Source organism: Eptesicus fuscus, chromosome 11, assembly GCF_027574615.1.
Source record: "Eptesicus fuscus isolate TK198812 chromosome 11, DD_ASM_mEF_20220401, whole genome shotgun sequence".
Taxonomy (NCBI): domain Eukaryota; kingdom Metazoa; phylum Chordata; class Mammalia; order Chiroptera; family Vespertilionidae; genus Eptesicus; species Eptesicus fuscus.
Genome location: NC_072483.1, coordinates 18,903,040 through 18,918,800, shown reverse-complemented (window position 1 = coordinate 18,918,800; position 15,761 = coordinate 18,903,040). Strand labels below are relative to the sequence as shown.

Genomic DNA, 15,761 nt, shown 5'->3' with positions numbered 1-15,761 from the left:
GAGAAGAGCTGAAGATCAAGAAGTAAAGACAATAGAGTAAAAGTATATGTCAACCTTCACTCATCTGTTAGCATCGTCATGGTTGCTATGTTATGTTCACCAGTACAACACATAAGAACCAACATACACTCAAAAAAAACACACACACAACTCACATCACTTACTAGAAATTGGTGCAACCTTCCCTAAATAGTTAAAAAGGTTAAAAAATGGCTAGATTTAATTTCTGTAATCTGAAATAAAACAGAGTATAAAATGATTTCCTTATTTTATTCACTTGTGCTATCTCTATCTCTATCTCTATCTCTATCTCTATCTCTATCTCTATCTCTATCTCTATCTCTATCTCTATCTCTATCTCCCTATTTCTCCCTCTCATCTTCTTCCTTTCTCTGTAACTGTCTGGAAATATCTTATTTCTATTGGCAACTAATACAACTTGTAAATATCAACTCAAGAAATGTATCTGTATCTTATACTAATGGAAGTCATTCATGACATACTTTTGTTTTTTAATCCTCAGCTGAGGATATTTTTTTAAATTTATTTTTAGAGAGAGTGGAAAGGAAGGAGGAAGGGGAAGAGAAAGAGAGAAACATTGATGTGACACATAGATCGGTTGCCTCCTGCAAGAGCCCTGACCAGAGCCAGGGATCAAACCTGCAACTCAGGTATGTGCCCTTGACTGGGAATTGAACCTGAGACCCTTCAGTGCTTGGGCCAATGCTCTACCTACTGAGCCACACCAGCCAGGGCATGATACACTCTTGACACACCTTCTGGTTTGGTTTTCACTCCAGCACCTGAGGCTGTGCGGCCCTTTCTGGTACTCGTCACCCTCATCACCCTCCTGTCTGCCTCCACTAAACTGCACACACACCAGCAACAGAGGCTGGCCCTCTGAGGAAGGTTCTTTCCTCCCATAAAACTTCACTTTCATCCCTTAGCATATAGATGAATTGTTGACAATCGCCTGGCCTGGAGAACTACACTTTTATTTTTCTCTTCTTGCTGCTTAAGGCCACACGATTCTTGTTCTGTTTGTCCCAAACACTTTAGAAATATTACCAGTCTTTCTTTTCAGGATGTTGACCCACATAAGTCTGGACATCAGAATCCTATATAATAAAAAGGCTAATATGCAAATTGTCCCCATGGGCGGGAGTTCTACCGACTGGGAGTTAGACGTGCACTGGCCATCAGGGGGCGGTGTGGAACATGGCGGGCATCAGTGATGCAGTGCTGGCAGCGGGCAGCAGTGGAGGTGCTGCTGGCCCCAATGGGCCCCAACAAAAGCGGGACCGCGGCGGGATGGTGGAGCAGGTGAGTGGGCGGCTCCAGGCCAAGGCAGGTGCAAGTGGGGGCCCCAATTGCCCCACTGGTTGCCCCACAGATCAGCCCTGATTGCCAGCCAGGCCTAGGAATCCTACCCATGCATAGATTTTGTGCACCGGGCCTCTAGTAGTATAAGTAAGAGTTTTCTAAATATATTTTATATTGTGATACTTTATTAGGCTATGTATTCCAACTTGATGAGAGACACAGCTGCTCCTCCTGAAAAATTGAGTCAAAAATCCTGGAGAAGTCTGGAGCCGACCTAACATTGCAAGAGGGATTCCTGACTTCTCATGATTCTCTCAGCTATGATTATGATAAGGTCAAATCTGCTTGTTAATCAGAGAAACTGTATTAACTACACTACTATTTAGCATGTTCTTGTGCTGCTTTTTGAAATTCCAGGTTTCTATTTATCAGCCCAACCCTTTTGATAAGAAAACTCAGAAACTCTGTCCTCAAAGAGATGAGGATATAAATATATAAACTAACCAATGGCTCAATAAGTCTACTCAGATGTAGGGACTATGCTCCAGGCTCTTACTAAATACCTCATTCTTTTCCCTTCATTGGTCTTGGGGCAATGGAGACATCATCCAGTACAGAGAAGATAGGGAGTGTAATGTGATTTTGAGGACTAGCAGGAAAGTCTTTTTGTTCACTGATTTTAGAAAAGGAGAAAGAGAAGTGAGAATGAGAGAGAGAGAGAGAAAGAGAGAGAGAGAGAGAGAGAGAGAGAGAGAAATTTGGTTGTTCTACTTATTTATGCATTCATTGGTTGATTCTTGTATGTGCCCTGACCAGGGATTGAACTCAAAACCTTGGTGCATTAGGAAGATGCTCTAACCAATTGAGCAACCCAGCCAGAGTGGAACATCTTATTGCTAAAAATTAAAAAAAAAAATTCTTCTTCTATTTATTGGTTGCATCTGAGGTTCCATCACCTCCCTCTTTGAAAGATTTTATCACTATTACAATGCAAACTAACACATTTTGCCAGGCATCATGAGTGAAGAATTTAACAGCAGACTTTGCTAGGTCTAAAGGCTCTCTTACCTCCCAGAGGAAGCAAGATGGGACCGTCTGATATAGAAAGGAAGAGTGGAAGAAAGAGGCTGAAAGTGAAAAACAATCTGAGCCTCACCCATTCTGACCAGCCCTACTGAAGGTCCTTGGTAATCAAACCTCTCTTTAGCAGTAATCCACAGATGAACGAGAAACCGTGGGCTCAGCACTGAGCATGATCCTCTGAGGAGGAGAGGTTGGGTCGGATTCACCTTTAGTTTGCTTGGGAGCTACAGTGTATGTGGGAACTATAATGAACACACAAAGCAGTTTTAAACTACAGATGACCATACCAAATTTTCTCAATTATAATCCTAGGGAGCTGGCTTCTTAACCCCGTGGTTGGCAAACTGCGGCTCACGAGCCACATGTGGCTCTTTGGCCCCTTGAGTGTGGCTCTTCCACAAAATACCACGGCCTGGCCGAGTCTATTTTGAAGAAGTGGTGTTAGAAGTTTAAGTTTAAAAAATTTGGCTCTCAAAAGAAATTTCACTCATTGTACTGTTGATATTTGGCTCTGTTGACTAATGAGTTTGCCGACCACTGTCTTAACCTAAGGAAATTTAGTAAATAGAGCCTCCTTCTTTCATATCTTCCATTTCCTGAAATCTATTACATTGGAGTTCATTCAAATGATTATGAATTATGCTGTATTTCAGAAAGTCTACTGCAGAGTGTTTAAATTCATAACTAAAAGGATGACACTGACACTTATTTATAAGAAGTCCTTTCACAACCTGTGTCCTGACATTGGAGAACCTGAGAGAGGCAGAAGAATGCCCCCAGTCCCCAAGGTGTCCACGTCCCAATCCTCGGAATCTGTGAATGTTTAGTTTCCTTACACGGCACCGCCGCTGTCAGGATGGTGAGGTGGAGAGATTATTCTGGATTATCAAGGTGGAGCCAATCTAATCATGAGCCGTTAACAGCAGACACTTTGCTGGATGGGTTCAAGAGGTGAGAGGGAAGATGGGAGAGAGATCGGAAACATTACAGGTGCTGGGCTGCTGTTGCTGGACTTGAAGGTAAAGGAAAAGGGCAGCGCCTGGCAGTGGGGAGACCCCGGGGCCTCAAGGAAGGAATGCAGCCTTCCTTGATTTTAGCCCAGAGAAACCCAGGGCAGACTTTCAGGCTACAGGTCAGTAAGATAACAAATTTGTTCACTTTAAGCCATTGAGTTTGGGATAAAGTTTGTATAACATCCATAGAAAAATCACTTGTTTTTCTTTCTCTTCTGTCCACTGTAAAATGGCCAAACTGTCTTTTCATTTTTCTTTTAAATTGTTGCAAAAATTAAAAGACAAATAGTAGACAAAGATCTTTAAAGAAAAAAAGCTGAGTAGGAAGAAATAACATTTAAAAATTTTCTTCAATGCACTTGCTTTCCCTAAACCTTATAGGATCCAGTCAATCAGAAAATAAGCCAGAAACCTAATCTAGTTTAGCAGTTTCATGGCATCCCCAGGTAATCACAGGCAATCTTTCAGATTGATCATAATATGCAACTAGTTGAGTTATAGAGACACATATATTTTCAGTTCTTTGGCAAATCTAAAAACTCCCTTAGAAAAATACAGTAATAAAATATTCTCAAAGTCAGGATGCAGATCTCCAACTGCTGGCAAGTTAATGAGATGCATAGCTGGGGACTTAACATGCATCTCAAGCGCTGGCTCTGCATAAGAAACACAGTTGATTTTGATCTCATCACCTTATCCATTTTTTACAGAAACATCTATCAGCAAAGAGGAGACACACCATGTATTAAAAGTTTCCACATCCACCCTTAGCTATCAGAAACAGGACAGCAGGCCATGTATTAGAGTTTGCAAACCTTATAAAACATTTTTCAAGTAACATATTTAATCAGTCAAACACTGATTATATTTGGTACACTCAAAATACTGAAGCCCCACCACACAAAATGATTTGTCAACACTCTAGGAATAGCCCTTTAAAAGAAATTACTTTGGGGTTTATATATTACATGGGTACAAAAATAAACTTCAAGCTCACATAACAGGAAATCATCTGGTGGACATGAACATAAAACAAATCTTAGCCTCATATAATCCTATCTAATAAAAGGGTGATATGCAAATTAACCATCACTCTGTCACAACGATGGCAGCGCCTATAGCCACAAGATGGTGGCACCCAGTCCTCTCAGCCCCACTGGAGTCCCCCAGTCCCGGGGGGGTGGCCACTGAGATGGGCAGCATGAGAGGCCTGGCGGAATGCTTGCTTTGTTGCCGCAGCGATGAGGCAAGCTTTCCGCGCCTGGCCGCAGATGGGCCTCTGGGTCGCGGAGAGCCTCTGGGCAGAGGGCGTGGAGTGGCCAGGCCCTGCAGAGAGCTACTGGCACACGGATTCATGCACAGGGCTACTGGTATTAAATAATTAGAAATTACTTATATGCAACAAAGAATAAAAATGCCAAAACTAATATTTATATAGTTTCTTTAAAGAAAAGCAGGAAAGGGACAAAACATGTCCAAAACAACTTTCTACATTCAAATTTTGGCTACACTACATATTACATACTTTGTATTATGGGAAACTTTCTTAACTTCTTTTGTAAAAAGGAAAGTAATATAAAGGGAGCCACTTTAAAATGGAGTCAGAATCGCCATCCCAAAGAACTGCCATGCAGATCTATGTGAAACCTTCTCATTTATATTGTGTCATCAAAATACAAAAAGGACTGGTTAATTGCACTGTGGTTAACAGCAGCAGCACAATGATAAAAATCTATATTCCTATCTTCTCTGACACCCTGGAGCAGGAGTGAGGTGGACAGTGTAGAGGGGACCAGATGAAACAATCCCCCTGGCATCATCAGGCTAAATAGAGCTGAAAGTGACACCTATTCCTGGCTGTTCCCCCTAATGTGGTTCTGCCTTCACCTCTGGCCCCTCCTTCTCTTCCACAGCTCCACCACACACACACACACACACACACACACACACACACACACACACACAAAACAGTATTTTTTCTTTGTTTTCTTTCTCTAAAACACACAAAAAATACTAAGCTCAGCACATTGTTATGAAGAATAAAGGAGATGATAGGTGCAAAATGTTCAGCCCAATGCCTGAGCCACAGTAAGCATTTAACACACCTTAAGAATTATTTTCATCACTATGACCATCATCATCATGGTAGGAATAACCTACCACAAAATCTGCCAGAGAACCCAGTCAATAGGTCAATGTTCATCAGATCTATTGCTTTCCATGTGTTGGTCAATTTCTTATACCAATAGAGACAATTCAAAAGAAGGGACTTACTCAGACATTCTTTCTTAATTCAGTAAAGAATCACAGAGGAATCCCTTTGGGATAGAAATCTTAAAAGCAAGTACACATTGATAGGTTACAAACCCTGACAAAAGGAGGAGAAAAACCAGGAAGACAAGAGAAAACTTTAGAAAAAAAAAAGATTGCCCAAGTAATAAATTGGCTAAAATGAGAACTTTGTGAAAGGTAAAGAGCACATGGAATGTCATGAAAAGTAAAAGTTAGGCCAGGTTTTACAAAAAAAGTACATGTATGTAGATTTAAGTTTCAAAAATTCAAAAGAAAGTTACTGGGAAAAGACAGAAGACCTTCTAAAGCAGAGAGACATGAGAGGAAAGGTAAACTGATAATTGTAAGGAGGCAAGCTTGTATTTTCAATTATACGTTTAAAAGAAGTCTGCTGGGACTGCTGTAATAGAGAAAGAAAAAAGCACATAGGCATAAAGAATTAAAATGGCAATAAATAAGTACCTATCAATAATAAACCTTAAATGCAAATGGATTAAATGCTCCAATCAAAAGGCATAGGGTAGCTGAATGGATATGAAAACATGACCCATATATATGCTTTCTACAAGAGACCCACCTCAAGACAAAAGACACACACAGGATGAGAGTGAAGGGATGGACAAAAATTTTCCATGCAAATGAAAATGAAAAAAAGCTGGGGTAGCAATACTCATATCTGACAAAATAGACTTCAAAATAAAGGCTATTATAAGAGACAATAAAGGTCACTACATAATTCTAAAGGGATTTATCTAACAAGAGGATATAACCCTGGTAAACATATATGCACCCAATATAGGAGCACCTAAATATATAAAAAACACTTCTGGAGGGCTTTAAGGGAGAGATCAACAGCAATAAGGTCATAATAGGGGACTTTAACACCCCACTGACTTCACTGAATAGAACTTCCAGACAAAAAATTAACAAGGAAACAGTGACTCTTAAGGACATACTGGATAAGATAGATTTAGTTGACATTCATAGAACATTTCACCCCAAAGCTGTAGAATATACATTCTTCTTAAGTGCACATGGGTATTTCTCAAAGATAAACCAAATGTTAGGACACAAAACAAGTCTCTACAAGTTCAAGAAGATTGAAATTATATCAAGCATCTTCTCATATCACAATGGAATGAAATTATAAATTAACTCTAGTGAAAATACTCAAAACATTCAAATATATAGAGCCTAAATAGCATGTTATTAAACAATGAATGGGTTACCAATGAGATCAAGAAAGAAATGAAAAACTTCCTAGAAACAAATGAAAATGAACACACAACCCAAAATCTCTGGGGCACAGCAAAAGCAGTCCTGAGAGGGAAGTTCATAGTACTTCAGGCCTATCTCAAAAAGCAATAATAATAATAATAAAATAATAATAATAATAATAAACTATTCAATCCTACAACTTAAAGAATTGGAAAGAGAATAACAAGAAAAACCCAGAGTATATAGGAGGAAGGAAATAATAAAGATTAGAGCAGAAATAAATGATATAGAAACTAAAAAAACAAAAAAACAAATGAACAAACAAACAAAAGATCAATGAAACCAGGAGCTGGTTCTTTGAAAAGACAAACAAGATTGATGAACCATTAGCCAGAGTCATCAAGAAACAAAGAGAGAGGACCCAAGTAAATAAAATCAGAAACAAAAGCAGTGAAATAACAACTGACACCACAGCAATACAAAGGATTATAAGAAAATACTATGAGTCAGTATATGCCAAAAGGCTGGATAACGTGGATGAAATAGATAAATTCCTAGAAAAATACAATCTTCTAAAACTGGATCAGGAAGAATCAGAAAACCTGAATAGACAGAACAATAACTTGATGAAATTGTAGCATTAGTCAAAAAACTCCCAGCAAACAAAAAACAAAAGCCCTGGTCCAGATGGCTTCACAGGGGAGTTTTATCAAACATTCAAAGAACTAATACCTATCATCCTCAAATTATTTTAAACACACACACACACACACACACACACACACACACACACACAAAACAAACAAACAAAAAGAACAAGAGAAAGGAACACTTCCAAGTTCTTTTTATGAGGCCAGCATTATCCTATTTCCAAAAACAGATAAAGACACTACAAAGAAAGAGAATTACAGGCCAATATCACTGATGAACTTAGATGCTAAAATCCTCAACCAAATGTCAGTAAATCGGCTCCAGCAATAAATATATTAAAAAGATCATATACCATGACCAAGTGGGATTTATTCCAGAGATGCAAGGCTAGTACAATAGTCACAAATCAAAAAAAATGTGATATATCAGATAAAAATTTGAAAGACAAAAATCACATGATCATATTAATAGACACACAAAAAAGCATTCAACAAAATCCAACACCCATTTTTTAAAAATATATTTTATTGATTTTTTACAGAGAGGAAGGGAGAGGGATAGAGTGCTAGAAACATCGATGAGAGAGAAACATCAATCAGCTGCCTCCTGCACACCTCCCACTGGGGATGTGCCCGCAATCAAGGTACATGCCCTTGACCAGAATCAAACCTGGGATCTTTCAGTCCACAGGCCAATGCTCTATCCACTGAGCCAAACCGGTTAGGGCACCAACACCCATTTTTGATAACAACTCTCAGCAAAGTGGGAATAAAGGGATCATACCTTAACTTAATAAAAGCCTTATATGACAAACCTACAGCCAACATCATACTCAATGGGCAAAAACTAAAACCATTTCCCCTAAAAACAGGAACAAGACAGGGATGACAGCTTTCACAATTCTTATTTAAAACACGTTAAGCGCCATGTCAGTCACTGGTGTCTGACACTATACTTTCCATCCGGAAGACAAAACAGGCTGGGTACTTAATGTGTTAACACTAGAGGCTCAGTGCATGAAATTTGTGCAAGGGGTTTGGCCCTCACAGCCCCAGATGCCTCGGCTGGCCCTTACAGCCCCTTGCAGCCCCGGCCGGCCCTCACAGCCCCTTAAAGCCCCGGCCGGCCCTCACAGCTCCTGGCTGCCTTGGCCGGCCCTCACAGCCCTTCACAGTCTCTGCTGGCCCTCACAGCCCCGGCTTCATCCGGAAGGTCATCTGAATGGTTGTTCTGCTGTTCAGTCTAATTAGCATATTAGCTCTTTATTATATAGGATAGTACTGGAAGTGCTAGCCACAGGGCTCAGACAAGAAGAAAACATAAAAGGCATCCAAATTGGAGAGGAAGTAAAACTCTCATTATTCGCAGATTACATCATATTGTACATAGAAAACACTGAAGAATCCACCAAAAAATAATAGATTTAATAAATGAATTTTACAATGTAGCAGGATACAAAATTAACACCCATAAATCAATGGCATTTTTATACGGTAACTAGAGGCCCAGTGCACGAATTCGTGTACTGGTGGGGTCCCTTTGCCTGGCCTGTGGGGAACAGTGAACCTCCGCGCCACCACAGCCCGGCCTTACCCACCAGCTCATCGGGCTCCAGCCCGCTGTCCACGTCAATCCCACGCAGCATGTAGTAGTACATGAAGTGGCAGGCGGCTTGGGAGGAGCCCGAGCTTGGGCTGGGCACCACAATGCTTCTGTTCATCCAGGCCCTGCTGCGCCTGTCATTGTTGCTGCTTGGGCATATGGGGAGGGTTTGTGGGAGAAGCTCGCGCTGCCACAGCTGCACTCACCAGCCATTAGCCCAGCGTCTGGCACCTGTCTGTCAGCTGAGTGGCGCTCCTGCTCTGGGAGCACACTAACCACCAGGGGGCAGCTCCTTCATTGAGCATCTGCCCCCTGGTGGTCAGTGTATGTCATAGCTACTGGACAGTCATCAGGTTGTCCGGTTGCTTAGACTTTTATATATATAGATAGATAATGAATTCTCAGAAAAAGAAACTAAACAAACAATCCCATTTACCATTGTAACAAAAAAGAAATTTAAAATACTTAGGAATAAACTTAACCAAGGAGGTAAAAGACTTTACTCTGAATACTACAGGACATTGAAAAATAAGGTAGAGGAAGATATAAACAAGGGGAAGAATATACCATGCTCATGGATTGCTAATATTAACATCGTTAAGATGTCCATACTACCCAAATCAATCTATAGATTCAATGCAATCCATATTAAAATACCAAGGGCATATTTCACAGATATAGAACAAATACTCCAAAAATCTATATAGAACCAAAAAAGACCCTGAATAGCCTCAGCAATCTTGAGAAAGAAGAACAAAGTTAAAGGGATCACAATACCAGATATCAAGTTATACTACAAAGCCACTGCAATCAAAACAGCTTAATACTGGCACAAGAACAGGCATACGGATCAATGGAACAGAACAGATACTCCAGAAGTAGACCCAAGCCATTATACTCAATTAATATTTGACAAAGGAGGCAAGATCATACACTGGAGTCAAGACAGTCTTTTCAATAAATGGTGTTGGGAAAATTGGAGAGATACATGCAAAAAAAAAAAAAATGAAACTAGATCACCAACTTACACCATACACAAGAATTAACTCAAAATGGATAAAAGACTTAAATGTAAGTTGTGAAACCATAAAAATCCCAGAAGAAACCATAAGCAGCAAAATCTCAGACATCTCTCATAGCAATATGTTTGCGGATACATCTCCTAGGGCAAAGGAAACTAAGGAGAAAATAAACAAATGGGACTGCATCAAAATAAAAAGCTTTTGCACAGCAAAAGAAACCTTCAACAAAATGAAAAGAGAGCCCACTGTATGGGAGAACATATTTGGCATTGATACATCTGGTAAAGGTTTAATATCCAAAATACATAAGGAAATCATACAACTTAACCAAAGGAAGACAAACAATCCAATTAAAAAATGGACAAAGGACCTAAATAGACACTTAACCAAAGTGGACATACAGATGGCCAAGAGACATATGAAAAAATGCTCAAAGTCACTGACCATCAGAGAGATGCAAATTAAAACAACAATGAGGTATCACCTCACACCTGTCAGAATGGCTACCATCAAGAAATCAACCAATGACAAGGATGTGGAGAAAAGGGAACCCTAGTACACTGCTCTTGGGAATGCAGACTGGTGTAACCATTATGAAAAACAGCATGGAGTTTCCTCAAAAAATTAAATTTGAAACTGCTATTTGATCCAGTGACCCCACTTCTAGGAATATATCCTAAGAAACCCGAAAGACCAATCAGAAAGAATATATGCACCCCTAGCAGCACAATTTACAATAGCTAAGATCTGGAAATAGCCCAAGTGCCCATCAGTAGATGAGTGGATAAGAAATCTGTGGTACATTTATATCATGGAATACTATGCAGCTGTAAAAAGAAGGATCTCTTACCCATTGAGACAGCATGGAGGGACTTGAAGAGCATTATGCTAAGCGAAGTAAGCCAATCAGAGAAACACAAGTATCACATGATTTGACTCATATGTGGAATCTAATGAACAAAATAAACGAATGAACGAAATAGATTCAGAGACATAGAAGCATGGAATAGACTGTTGAATCTCAGAGGAAAGGCAGGGGTGAGTGGGTGGGAAGAGATCAAATAAAGAACTTGTATGCATATATACATAACCCATGGACACAGACAATTGGGTGGTGAAGGCCTGAGATAGGGGGTGAGAGGGCTAGAAGGGGTCAATGGGGGAAAAGGGTGACATATGTAATACTTTCAACAATAAAGATTTAAAAATAAATAAAAGAAGTCTGCTTTCTGCTAACCACAGCAAGTACTGTCTGTCACGAGAAAAAAGAGCAGGGAACCAGAATTCAGAGAGAACTTACTGAAATGTACTTTAGCTGCTGGATATCTTCAAATGAGCAGTCTTAATGGCCCACATTGGAGGAAAGTTGTGTAATTTCTAAATGTTATTACTAAGAGCCTCATTCTCCTTGGCTATCCATTATCCCTGCCTTTGTCTTTGAAAAGCCATCTTATACTAGGATATCCTAAAAGGTAATGCATCTCTTCCAGATGGTACACATCTCTTCCATATTAAATAACCAACCAACTAACAGAAAATGTGTTGTGCCCATTACTCTAAATACTATCCAAATCATAAAACAAGGTGCTTATTGATCATATTGCCTTATAATTAGATCCCAAACATCTTCAAGGTAAGATCCCCAACAATATTCCATAAAATGAAATGGAATTTACATGTTTCCCTAGAATAAAGTTTAATGAATGTCCAGGGCTAAATCTAGCTAACTCTCTAGGGCAGTAAGGACATCAGAATCACCTGGGGTGCTTTAAAAAGACTACACTCCCCATCCCATGGAATCCTGAGACAGGCATCTCCCTTTTAAACACTCTCTGTGGTGATGTTTAGAAATAGTAACCATATGCGTGGGCCATCTTCTACTCGCTCCTTCTTTGGGACACTTCCTCCTTTTTTAGACACTAGAGACCTGATGTACGAAATTCATGCAAGAGTAGACCTTCCTTCCCCCGGCTGCTGGCTCCTGCTTCCCTCTGGTACCTGGGACCCGGGCTTCCCTCCGGCCACCGGCAGACACCCAGGACCTGGGCTTTCCTTGCAGCCCCGGCTTCATCTGGAAGGTCATCCAGAAGGACATCCGGAAGGACGTAGGGTCTAATTAGCATATTACACTTTATTACTATAGATACTTATGCATATTTTAAGACAGGGCTTATGAGCAACAGACTTTGAACCAGGCAGAGCTAGAGTCAAAATCTCGCTATAGAATGTAATGGCCAAGTCACCTCCCTAAGTCAGTTTCTTCATCTGTAAAATGGGAATAGCGATCATTTCACAAATTTGTTCTGTTGATCTGAAGACCAAATGACTTGATGTTTCAGATGTTGAAAGAGTGCCTGGCCCTCATGCATCCTTTGCTGAAGGACAGTTAGCAGTCCCAGGTGGGAGCAGCAGCCGAAGTCATCCTGTGGGTGGGGATGTGACAGCTCCTAGGACAGAGTGCCCTGGGCTTTTGTATGTCAGCACACACACCTACACAAACAGCCTAAGGAATCTTTTGTGAAATTAAATTATCTTAAAGTGGGCTCAGTGGAGGCAGGCCTTTCGGGGGTTTTTAGCACTAGTCTTCCTAACGCTGACAAGGGAACTCACCAAGATGGCAGCGCACTGGTCTCAGCATCATTCAGGGAAATGCAGGAGGAGAGAGGGTTAAACAGCCTCTTTGTAACTCCCAGTTTGTCCTCCAATTATGCCCTGGTTACCTTGTCTTGTCTAGTGTGAACACGGCTCACTCTCCCTCTTCAGAGGGGCTTGAAATTGAGTGATGTACCTCGATTCATGATCCAGAGCCAAGCCATCTCATTATGTTGCTGGTCACTCATGTCTTGATATAATTTCCTGTGTTCTCTGTAGACAGTGCACATTTATTGAACTCTTATCTGGTCCCATGCACACTGCAAGGCTGCGCCCTGCTTAGGTTTGCAAGGGAGCAAAGAGATTCACAATCAAAGGTGGGCTGTGGCAGGCATCACTGCAAGAAGGTTATAAAAAGGCATAAAGGCTCCCCTAGAGGTCACTGAGTTTGGAGCCAGGGCAGAGCACCTGCACTGCCTGTGCTGAGAAGCCCCAGGCAGGAGGAACTCACAGCAGACCACAATCAAGAGGAGCAAGGAGACCCTGCAGAAGTCACGGCCATGTACCTTCAGCATCAGCCAGAGAAGCACGTGGTAGCAGAGAAAAGGAACCTCCTCCAGTTAGTCCAGCTGCTGTGCTTGTCACTCACATAGAGGCCTCTTTACCCACCTGTACCCTACACCCACCCAGCCACCAGCTGCTTAGGAGAATGGGCCTGGAGGAGAGAGGGTGGGAGGAGAGAAGAGAGTCCATGTGAGCCAGTCCCAGCAGACACATTCCAGATGAGCTAGGACCAGGAGGCTCGGAACTATTTGCACAGGGAGGAGTTTAGAGTTCCAAACTGATTATAAATGAATATCGATTATGACAAATTGTCAGGGGGCGGGGGGTGGGGGGGTGGGCATGGAGAAGCCACTAATCGGCAACTCTACATCTCCTTTCTTTCTTTCCCTCAGCAAGTACATGGAATATGGGATCTTAAAAAGTCAACCTGATATAAATTACTGGGTCCAATCCCGAGTAAACCCCTAAGGAGTGAAGGGAGAAGAGGAAGGGAAGAGTGTTTGGTCACAGACAAGGTCTGGATCACAAATCCACCCCCCGAGGTCAGGCCATTCCCACCCTAGGACACAGGGAGAGAATGAGTAAGTGCTGATTCTCTCTAGAAGTAGGTTAAGGTCCTAATTGTAAGAAAAGGAAGAAGGCGTACTGAGCAGAAAAACAACAACATACAGCATGGGGCAAAAGTGGGTTTTTAGTTATGGGTATGCAAGACAGAGTTTGGTTTTGTATTACTATTTATTAATTATTGTATTATTTTCCATACAAACAACTGTAAGCCTAATTTTTCCCCATCCTGGATGTATATTATTAGTGCATTGATATAATTATACATTGTATCCTTAAAAATAATAATAATAATCTTGACTTTCAAAGCCCATAATAAGTGACAATTTGACTGAGATTATTTTGCCCATCATTTTGTTTTTAAGGACACTAACTTGGATCCTTGTGTTCCCCGTGATGACACTCGAAGATTGAGAAGAAATAAGCAAAAGCAAAACAAAGTATTAAGCACACAGCTTCACAGTGCTTCTTGTGTTCATTAAATCTGCTTCCACCCGTGCATAAATACCTAATTCTTCACTGAGATGCTAGGATATCAAGAGCATAAAAGCTTGATAGCACCTAAAATGGCAATTCTCCTTTACGACAGCATCTTTTATTAGAGCTACAAGCAGCCAAATCCAGTCCCCTAAAAATCAACTTATTTGAAAGCCAATGGACATTGCTAAATGGAAAAAAAAAAAAGTAGCAATGAGGAATCAGTGGCATTTTACTATACCATTGACCTTAACATTCTGGTTAAACAATTTCACATAGAGGCTGAAAAACTAAATTAAAACATAAAAATTTTTTTAAGCTAAAAGAAGCAAGGAACTACAGCTATGCCCAAATCCATTCTGGATTCTTAATAATGCTGAACATAATTCAACTGTTTTCTAAGACTAATCATATTTTCTCTTTTTAAAACAAATTTGACAAGTAACACCAGACAAGACTTTCATATTTCTAAAAGTTCTACTCTTAAAGGGAAGCCTCCAAAATTATAGACTAACCCAGATGTATTCATCCAAATTAGATCAGTACTTTACTTATGATCATTGTTTTGGAGTTTAGGTAAGATTAACCAATAATAGAATCTTTTATGTGTATCTTTACAAAAAGAGAGAAAAGTTAAAAGATTTTCATTCCTAGGACCTCCTCTAACCTCTGTTGCCTAAATGCAAATGGAGACAATCATCTTAAATATTTTTAGAATGAATCTCAGTATTATAACCACTTACAAAATATACCAAAAATTACTGTTTTCCCATTGTACCAGCAAGTCAATGGAAAATAGTGAAATAAAGATTGTCATTCATCATAACAATAGATACATTTTTGGATATACTATTTATGAGAAATGTGCCAATTCTATATTTAAAAACTTATAAAACTTTTCTCAGATATAGGGATGTAGATCTATAAACAAACAAACAAACTTTGCATTCATGCACCTTCCCAGTGAAAATGTAAATTTGTACAACTTTTCTGGATGGCAATTGACATTACACATTAAATCTTACAAATGTGCATACCCTTTAAGCAAAGAACCCTGTATAAAAATCAATTCTAAGGAAATGATCAGAAATGTAACTAAGGATCAAGGTTGTTTATCTCAGTATTATTAATAATAGCAAAACAAAACAAAAATATAAAATTTTTAAGGAGAATTGATTAAACTATTTTCATTCATGCAATGGAACCCTACGCAGCTATTAAAATCCTTGTGTTCAAGCATATGAAATAGCCTTAAACAATAAACTATCAAACCAAGACACCAAACTGAAAAGGAAAAATATTTCATAAGATGCATGTAATAGACACAACATTATCAAAAGATATCTTTCAAGGTTTTCAA

General features: G+C 39.9%; 1 long non-coding RNA gene across 3 annotated transcripts in view; it reads left to right on the top strand.

Moving 5' to 3' along the window:
- The window catches only part of LOC114232171 (uncharacterized), a 55,939-nt gene that overhangs the window by 25,336 nt on the left and 14,842 nt on the right, over positions 1–15,761 (top strand). For 2 of the 3 annotated variants that reach the window (XR_008557507.1, XR_008557509.1), the window contains exon 4: positions 14,290–14,407. The exons of the other annotated variant lie outside the window; for it this stretch is intronic. This is a non-coding gene — a long non-coding RNA (uncharacterized LOC114232171). Of the gene's footprint in view, positions 1–14,289; positions 14,408–15,761 lie in introns of those variants that run through there. 3 annotated transcript variants of the gene reach the window in all.